Below are 10,507 nucleotides of genomic sequence, written 5' to 3'. Positions count from 1 at the left end.
AAAGCACAAGTTATCTGACATCTGGTTTTCACTATTTGCAGTGAAAGCATAATTTGCAGAGTGAGGATCAGAGTTTTTAAAACCAGCAGTTATGTCAATAAAATGATCAGAACTCTGATCCTTACTGCTGCTACCAGATTCTTCCTGACCAAAAAGAGCTGTGCTGCCAAATGAATAGTCATCTGCAACTTTTCCAGACTCTTGCAACCTCCTTTTCTGGTTTATCTCCCTTTCAAAGGTCAGGAGTCTACCATGGAGTTGGGTCAGGGTCAGATCCTTGAACTCAGCTGAATTTCTAGTAATAAATGCAATTGTGCCCATTTTTCAGGTAGTGATCTGAGAAACCTGCTATTTTGAGTTGCATTTGAAAATGTAACTTTAACAAGCCTTAGTTCACTATGAGACAGCTAAAACGTTCAAACTGTTGGGTTCATGATTCACCCTTGATGTGACAAAATGTTTCATACTGCTGATTCAGAATTTCCCTGTTGTTTTCAATAACCTCTTCTGTTCCCCCAAATTGTTCCTTCAATGCATCCCACAATTCTTTGGCACTGTTACAATGTAACAGTCCAGCATAGATTTCATTGGGTAATGCAGAAGCTATGATGCTAAATGCTTTGGCATCGAGTTCGAACTTTTGAAAATCAGTTTCAGTATAGTTTTTAGTTGGTTTAGGGACGAACTTCTTTGTATCCTCGGCCCTTGGCACCATAGGGACATAGGGACCAAAGACAACAGACCTCCAACATCCAGTATTCTGTTGAGCAAGGATGTGACCCATCCTTCTCTCCCAGATGTTGTACTCATTACGTTTAAGCATGGGAGATTTGAAAAGAGAGCCAATGTTATTCTTATCATCTTGTGATTGTGACGTCATCCTGGTTGTTTTACAGGCACTGATTAATCAACTTTAATGGTGATTAAACCTTGCTTTGTTTTTCAACAAAACGAACAAACTATCAGTATCAATGATTGTGAGCTGAACTATTTATGTCAAAATGATTGTTAAATCAAATTTGACTGTCCAAGCTCTGATATCAATTGTTAGGATCTGAGTTTGGTTTTGATTGTGTTTTACGTTTGAAATAAGATGAAGATGAATGAGTTGTGCAGCGAAATTAAAATGGAACAAACTTTTCACAATCAAACAGGAGAAATGCTTTTAACATACAAGTTTAATATTGAATCGAATGATTGAATTTATTTTCAACAACGATTACAATATGCAAGTATGCAACAAACTCCCCCTCAGCCTGAGCTCACAGAATTTGTTCGTGCAGGAAGATGATGGTGAAGAGCTAATAGAACAGTACAGAGCACTGTTCTATTTATAGACATGAACAAACCACTGAAGCATCTAAGCTAACGTCACCATGAAAGTGACATCTAACCTCCTAACAAACTCTAACCTCTGATCTATACAACCTCTGCTATGCTAACTACTAATATTACATTACATTACATAAAGTAAACAAAGCTGCTGCTGCATCCATCCACTGCTGTGAACCCAGCAGTACTTGTCATGATCAGCAGTGCTTGACTCAAGGCAGTAGATTGGACAGCAGGGCTTTAGTTCTTCATCAGTCTTTGACTAGATCAGTAGTTGTAGATCAGTAGTTTGTATGATCAGCAGATAGAAGGTCAGCAGATGTTGAAATCACTTTCAAGGGGAGAGACTTGTATACATAACATCTGCTTATTCTGGATCCACTGACCTGATCCAATTTTGGCTTTAATTATCTGTTCCTCTGGTAGGGTTCAATCCCAACAGGTCGGTTATTGTTGAGGTTAAAGAAGTATCCGGTATTGAAGAAATACGCACACTTCTCGATTTGGGTGGGTATAGAGAAAGTCCAGTCAGTTATTTAGGAGGTTTGAAATGTATGGTGGTTTTCAAAGAAAAAAGTTTGGCTTTGGAGTTCATCAAAAAGGAAGTCCCGGCATGGAGCAGCGTTATATCGGATGCGATTTTCTGGAAAGGTCAGGAGTTAAATTACAACAGGTTACCATGGTTAAAGATCAAAGGGATTCCTATACATTTGAGAGATGGCAAGCTATATGATAGAATTGGCCAAAAGTTTGGCACCCTTATCGAGAGCTCGGATTTCTTGTGGACTTCTCATGATAACTCAGGGGGCAGTTGCTAGATCCTTACTGATGTAGGTAGCATGATAAATGAAGAAATCACTCTCACTTGGCACGAAAGCAAGTATCGGGTTTGGGTTGTTGAAGAACATAATACGCGAATCGAGTCACTGGTGAAGGAATTATCTTCCCCTTACCAGGCATCACCAGCAAGATCCATGGACTCATGTGCTAGAAACATCAATGATGTTTAGGACGGAGAGATTATTGGAGATGAGTGTGATCAACAAGAAAACCTGAATCGGTATTGCCGGTCGCTGAAAAACCAGATGCCAGAAGATGAAGGGACCAGGGTACAAGCAAATGAAACGTTAAATGGGGAGAATCATAGTTTGCATGGGAAATCGATGATGGGTGGAAAGATTGTGGTTGGGTGTGATGGCGAGACACATTATCCTAGGCGTGACTCTCATGAGGTTGTGAGGGACTGTAAGGACCAGGACGAAAATATTCTAAAACGCTCCGTAAGTATAAACCCGAACCCCTAAAACCCCAATTTTTATGAAAAAGCAAGAAAATCAAATTTTGTTACTTGGTCGCGGGCCGCGAAGGAGCTAAAGTCTTCGCGGGGCGCGACAGCTTGATGAATCTTCGGATAAGCTTCAGGGGCACGTGTCGCACACGTGGCAGGTCTAGGAGTTGACACGGCAGCCCTAGCCGTAGCTAGGGCGGCCCTCGCGGGCCACGAAGGAATTCCCTTCAGGTTTATGCGGGTCGCGAGGAACTCGAAAAACAACTATAAATAGGTCGTGCATGGACAGTTCACTGGTGCTCGAAAATTTTCACTAAAACACTATACTTCTGCTCAAAAACCAACTTTGTAGTGTCAAGACGTTGCTTCGATAACAGGGTAATAACTCGATCACTGCTACGATACAATGTCCGATCGATTGAAACCGATCCAATGGATGTTTAAGTGCTGCCTAAATTCGGGCTATACTTTGTCATTCATCGTGAGGTTTTGATTTCGTGAAATTATCGTAAATGTTGTATTATGTTACTAACCTAGTTTCGTTTCATTTTACTTAACTAGGTTACCAGGCCTAATCAGTAGGCAGACTCTGTCAGTTTAAACCTGCAATATGAGTCATTCTCTTTTTACCAAATTACTTTCAAAACCCTACTTGTTTTCAAAGTTATAATCACAGGGATTAAGTCTTTGTAATCTACCGTTACTGTCGGTATGTGGGGTTTTGTATACATTACTTGATAACCTTTACCATTGGACAACGGGTTAGCCAATGGGTGATATGACCATAGTCACAGATACGGTCGAGTGACAAATACCGATTTGGGGTAATTGGTTGATATATAAACAATGTAATCGCTCTTAATACGGTAAATTATAACAATGTGTCGTTTTGTATAAATTGAATGACTCGCCAGTATTTCCCCGCTGATAAGATCTTTTTAAACATGTTTCAGGTGATTTACTGTGAACAAGGAAAAGTGTCGCGTAGCACTCCAGCATGAATGAAGTGGCTCAGTAAATAAATAAACATGCTTTTGTAACCAGGGAATTTTCCAGTGAAATTCCTTTATTGTAAATCACAGGGTTTGTCCCGAAACTCAAAATAAAATAGTTGGGTGTTTTCAGTTTAAATGATCCTGTTAAAATTTCCGCTACCAAATCAACCACCAATACCACGGGTTTCTGTCCCGCGGCTTCCGAACCGGGCAACTGGGTCGGGGGCCGTGACAGAAAAAGGTGGTATCGAAGCCACTGATTTAAGCCAATTAAGTATTTGGAAAATACTTAATTTTTCAAATTGTCATTTTGTGATTCTGTGAAAATTAAATTTACAATAAATAAAATTTTAATTTGGATTTTTGTGTGTTTCCTTATGTGTGACTAACAACATGAATGAACTATCGGAAGCACTCCGAAATTTCACAATCCATACTACTGATATGGATACAACATGAACCCAGTCCGGTTATCAGGCTGACAACGAGGAGCCACTAGTGTTTCAGGCCCAGTCACATGAGAAACCCAAACCTAAAAAGAGGAGAAGGCTTCTGGACTAGAAACGAGGATGAAAGAAGAAGCCCACTGCCCAAAATGTGAAAAAGACGGAGGATCCAAAGGGAAAAGGAAAAGAAGTAGGGGAGAGCTCTAGTCAAGCCTAGGAATTGCCACCTTGGGAAGAACTCGATAGAAAACTGGCAAACTGTGACCTCATCGGACCTGATGATGAAACCCTTTTCAATTTTCCCGCCCAATCAGAACTTCCTATCAATTTGGAACCTGCTATTCCGGACCCAATCGTCAACCCTCAACCCTTTACAGGGCAATTGGAAGAATGGTGGACGAGTGACTGGCATTTTCAGAACTTTATGAATAACCCAAATGTGTACTTTACCCAGTTTGAACCTAAACATGCTCCATTTCCACCCATGAACTCGGGGAGCGTTGCCGAATTGCGCCGCTACGGCGAGGAACTGATAGATGCAGGAAATCAGATTCGAGAAGTGGGGGAAAACATCACGTGGAAATACGACGAGAGGGAGCGTCGTTTTTGAAAAGCCAGTTAACCATAGTTAAATGTTTTGTATAATAATAATATGTGAAAAAAAACATATCTATCTCTTATATTAAAGCAAAATAATGTTGACCATTTGACCATTATGTGGCATATCTCTTTAGCCAGAGAATTCATTTTTGAGCGCCATTTTTTCTGTATTCTCTCTATTCTCATTCAATTAATCAATTCCTTCATTCTTCTTTCACAATCTTCTTTGATTATATATGGAAGGTTGAATAATTAATCAATTACCGGAAGATTTTTTTGGAAATTATAGAAGCGTTTCCAATTTTACGTTCTATATACAATTTAGGGCTGTTAATCGGAGGTTTCAAAGGAACACTGAAGTCGCCTGTTTTGATTTATCTTCATCATCATCCTTCGAAACTGAATCATAGGTAAGTTGGTTTCCATCTCTGTTTGTGATTTTGTATTTGTTATAAGAAAACCCTAATTTGGTTGTATGATTTGTATGTTGTTGTTGTTGATTAAGCCGCTAATTCTTTTTTATATGCGGTTTTTAGCAGTTCATTGTTCTAATTTGTGTGTTTATTGGTGTTATTATACACCCTAATGGCATTCAACACCGGATTGAGATCATTATCTTCCAAATTGATTGCTTCTGTCTATTCTTCTCTCGCTAAATCTGGTAAGAATCAGTGACCTAATCTCTTTCGTAACGTTTGAGTGATTAATTTCAAACAATAGCTGATGATTCTGTGAAATTTGTTTGATATGTTTGTAGTCATATTAAGAGAGATGATCCATCTCACATCAACACAAATGCTCTGGTCAAGTGAAAATTGGACAAGTAACAAAATTCTTTAATGTTTCATATGATGTTATATTATATATTTAAATAACAAAAAAAAAAGTTTCTGTGTTTTTGCAGTGGGTTCAAAAAATGGCTGCCTACCAGGTGTTTGATCAATTGCTTCCCATTTTATATGTATTATTTCGGATATTGTGTTTTGAAGTTGAAGTTGATTTTGTGTTTATTTCAGATTCAGGGTCTAGGTTGCCTCTTAAACGGGTCAGAATTGTCTTAGAAAGTGGCTGCCTACCAGGTGTTTGATCAATTGTCTCCCATTTTATATGTATTATTTCATATATTGTGTTTTGAAGTTGTTTATGTGTTTATGTCAAATCCAGGGTCTAAGTTGCCTCTTAAACGGGTCAGAACTGTCTAAGAAAGTGGTTACCTACCTGGTGTTTGATCAGTTGCCTCCAGTTCAGCTCTTTTTATGGCTGATTACACTTACATTGTGTTTCTCTACACAATCAATGTGATGTGTTTTTGGTGTTCTATTTCATTTTCTTCCGGTCTTCTTAAACAATCAATGTGATGTGTAGGTAGGGTGTTCAATTAACACACGACTCCAGTTGTGACTTAAACCGCATTTCCCTAAGGTATTGTTACAAGTTTTAAGTTAAAATGGTTTGATGATGGAGGAGTTGCATGTTTTTTAATGTGTTTTTTGATGATTGGTTACATGGGTAGTTATAAAAATGTGATTTTTTTTGGGTTTTGGTTATTGGTAGGCATTAAAATGTATCAAAACAAGATTCAAGAAAAAAATAAAAACTTTGATAATAAAGAAATTGTTAAAGTAGTTAATTTTCTTAATTTGATTTTGATATGCATAACAGAGATGTTGAAAGAAGATGCTAATGATGGAGAAGTGCCGTCTGATATACCTGTTACACTCAAAGAATTGAATGACTATCATCCTTACAGGTTCTAATTATTTTCGATCTTACAATAAAATGTTTAAATTAAATCAATGAATGCTTCATATTAGGATGATTCTTATTTAAACTTATTATTATGGGGCTCAACTGAATCAAATATTGGATTTCTATAATGTTTTTGTTAAATGCACACCAACTGCTCGATAAAATGCCATGTGAAACTGAAAAGATTGTTAGGCATCTTATGTTACTGATAGAAGAGGTCACAATTTATACCTTAAATGGACAACAATATAAGCAATGGATCTGTTTAAGCAACGGTCTCACGATTCATTTGTACCTGGAATATGGTTTTGAGAAAGTAATTAACAAATGGTCAAACACTTATGCTACCACTTGGAAACAAGAAATACACTAGAGGCCCATAATATGTTCAAGTCAAAAATCTGATCATTAGCAATAAAATCGAACATTCATTTTTCGTCATTATTCTATTGAACTTTTATTTCAAGTTTTCTTGGACTTACATTTTGCAGTAAATGTTTAAAAAAGTATGTAATTTATCTTTTGGTCGTATCTTCATATTAGCTAATTGACTTATCTTTTGTTTAGTATTCCAAAATACGAACCTTTTGCATTCAGAACACACTTGTGGCTAGATGTCAAAGTTTTCAAGAAAGTCCTTAGGCTCAACCACTTCTGCTTCTGTATTTAGTAAATGTTGTAGTGATAGTGATGATCCACTTGACTCGAGCCAACCTAGCCCGTTGGCATCTGATTATGATATCAGAAGTCAAACAACAACTGGCAGCCCTTCTAAGTAAGCTTTTTTCATTTAATTTGAAACTTAAAAAAAAGATTACATCAATGAGTGGATAAATAAAACTAATTATTTTTTGTTTTGCTGAAATATGATTATTAAGGATCAGTAGTTGCCTGTTATGAAAATTCAATCCAGAGATGTAGCAAAACCACCAAGAGTTGGTGGTAGGTAGTGTGGCGGTGGTGTCACTGAAAGGGTGGTGTGAGTTGCTTGCGTTGCAGGGTGGTGTCAAAGGGGGAGATAGAAGTTGTATTGCAGAGTGGTGGCGGAGGTGCTCCTTTGGCAGCCAGAGTGGCAGGTGGCGGAGGTAATCTGAGAGAACTGAAGCCTCCATATTTTTTCCGGCAAAGGTTCTGTAATGTTTCAATTCTGGTATGATGTTTATTGTATGCGTATTCACTATTTTAATTTGAAATTTGTGATGTTTATAATAACACTTCGAGAAGAATATCTTTTTATCCTAATTCAAACCACCATTTAGTTACCATTTTTGTTCAAAACTTATACTTTTTGTATCTGATATTAAGTTATGTTAACATCATCACTTTGTAGCTTATTTGCTTTGCATCAAAGTTGCACCAATTAGCAAATGAAAAGGCCATAGTTGAAGTTGTTTTGAACTGCTTGTAAAGAAGTTCCTCAGGTATAAATCATATGCTTGATCCATTCCTAACTTATTATGAATTCTTTCATGGGTGTAATTATACTTTGAGGTTGAGATATGGTATACTGGTATATCATAGTCAAATAACATAAACGTGAACTTCAGTTTTAACTGGAACATGTGGATTAGCTTGGTTTTAATTGGTTTTCAACTGAAATGGTGAATCTGGTTGTAGATGCATAGGGATTCGGCAACATGTAAGCTTTCGAATTACGTGTTTGTTTGGGTGGACAAAGAAACAGAGCTAAAGGTTGATGTGCCCGTCGAGAAAGGTTTGCATTCTTTCTGTTAATTGCATTTCTGTCATTGCTATATAAGTTTGAAAAGCATGAGTGTCGATTGATCTATTTTTTTTTATTTTTGATGTCAGCCAAAAAGCAAGGAATGAAGGACAATTAGCTTCGATCCATTGAGTTTCTGTTCGTTGTTCGTCATTTGAGGAATGAAGGACAATCGGTGCTTCGACTCCGTTCAGCCTTTCCACATAAAGAATTTAGTAAATCTATTAAAACAAGGTAGGTTTCAAGTCAGTTTTTTTTTGTGCCTAATATATAACTGGTTGCTGAAATCAGAAGAATTTAAACTTTTTTTTTCAAGCAGTTTGCCCTTTTTATATTCCATTATTCTCAATAGACAAGTGATTACAAAATATTCCTAATTAACTCAACTGATCATTTCATTGACAACTAATACCTTGTGTCCTTACAAAATATCTGGAGGCAAAATACCATGGTATTGGAGCTATGAATTCTCTCATCTACTATAGGGGCTCTATTTAGTGAATACTCAAATGGGTCGATTAGAGTTTGAATTTCTTACCAAATGACTCCATGGTGAGCATACGATTCTTCTTTTTTTTTTAACAATATTAAGCAATGTTCTTGATGATGTGCATGTACGAAATCTATATCTCGACACACAGTAAAATGGATGGGTTGCTTAGAATTTTTTTTTTTGTTTATATTTAGCTATGGGTCAGTATGAGCCGGTTTGACACTAGAATTTTTTTAAGTTTTATCTTTTTTATTTGACCTGCTTTGGATAGAAAACAACCCAAATCCACCATTCATACGTAATGGGTCAAAATTATTACCTCCAGTGTCTTTCTTAATCACCATTCAAAACTGGTTAATTCTAATAAAATATGTGCTACTTCTTATCATTTGTTTCTTTTCGTTTGTGCTTATACAAGAGTTTTGAGTTAGTTCTAATGCTACATGTACATTTGGATCTTTGAAAACCGGTCAAAATGGCTTATTTACCCATGGTTGGGTGGGTTGGCTAATGGGTCGTCGGTCAAATCGAGTTCAGGTTTAGACGATTCATTTTTAGTACCGGGTTAGGTTGACCCACAAATGCTTTTTATCTCTTCTTTATAAATACTTATATATAAATAAAGTGTTAATAATCCTTAACTTTTGCCATAAATTTGGCGTTTCTTTCAAAGATATATTTCTCTATGCTTGCTAGAAATCACTTAGGCTACTTCTGTCCTGTACCAGAAACAGCCCTCAGGTAACTGAACCCCTACTTCTACAAATATTTCAACACTGGTGCTCTTAAAGGATGCAGGCTCATTAGGAAAGACAAGGTATGATCAATTCATTAATTTTGTAATTTTTAATAGAGTTTAATTCTCTAATATATAAAAATAATAATGTTTTTGGTAATTTTTTATGTAGATAATTTTGGTCATCATACGGGTTTGTGATTATTTTGATCGGCATATTGTTGCTCTTGCTATTTTGACCCTTAATGGAAGGCATATGTATGATTTGCCAAAGATGCTTTATGAACACGTTAAATTTTTTAAACATCAAACTCACACACCCACCACAAACTCTTTAACATTTCTTAATAACTCAATGTTATTTGTTTTCATTATGTTGTGTACTGTCTACTGTTGCATTTTCAGGACTTTAAACTAATTTGGCCTTTTCACTTTCATATCTGTGACTATGAGACCAACTCTAAAGTATAACTTGGCCTAATGTACACATTTTTCAAACTACTGCATGATATGTCCTCTTTCATTGAAAATTAAGCCAAAAAGATATAATGCTCCAAATTTTAGAAGCTTAGCCAGACACTTTCCAAATTCTTTTTCTTTATCTGCATAGTGCATTAGTATTCAATCATGGAGGTATGATCTGATCACTAATGCTTCGTTCACCATTCGTTTAAACAAATATTAGATTTTGCAGCATCATATCTTTTAGGCTTAATTATGCTCGGTCATCATATCTTTTTGAATATTCTGCTCAAGTGGAAAACAAATGCTGGTGGCTATAATTTAGAAATTTACTGGCTATGCTTGAGTAATATTAAGTACAATCATATCTTTTGATTCATTACTTTTATAGTTGGAAGAAGCCAACCATCATCTAACAGCTTTGGAAGAAGTTTTTGCAAAGATCCAGTTCTTACAAAATCCCCCGTTAAGAAAGTAAGTCATGATCTTTCTGGATTAAAATTTGTCTCAGATATTGATTGACTCGATGAAATATAAAAATTTATTATATACAAGGAAACTGGAAAAGACTACGGATAATAAGCTTATGGATTTTGTTTATGATTGGTTTGATCCTTTAAAAATACTTTCAATACAAACAGAGAGCTGCATTTGAAGTTAGACGCACTGTTCTCTTACCACCA

Source organism: Helianthus annuus, chromosome 13 (genome assembly GCF_002127325.2).
Source record: "Helianthus annuus cultivar XRQ/B chromosome 13, HanXRQr2.0-SUNRISE, whole genome shotgun sequence".
NCBI classification, from domain to species: Eukaryota; Viridiplantae; Streptophyta; class Magnoliopsida; order Asterales; family Asteraceae; genus Helianthus; species Helianthus annuus.
The sequence above is the reverse complement of the archived record's forward strand: the minus strand, read 5'-3'. Positions refer to the sequence as shown.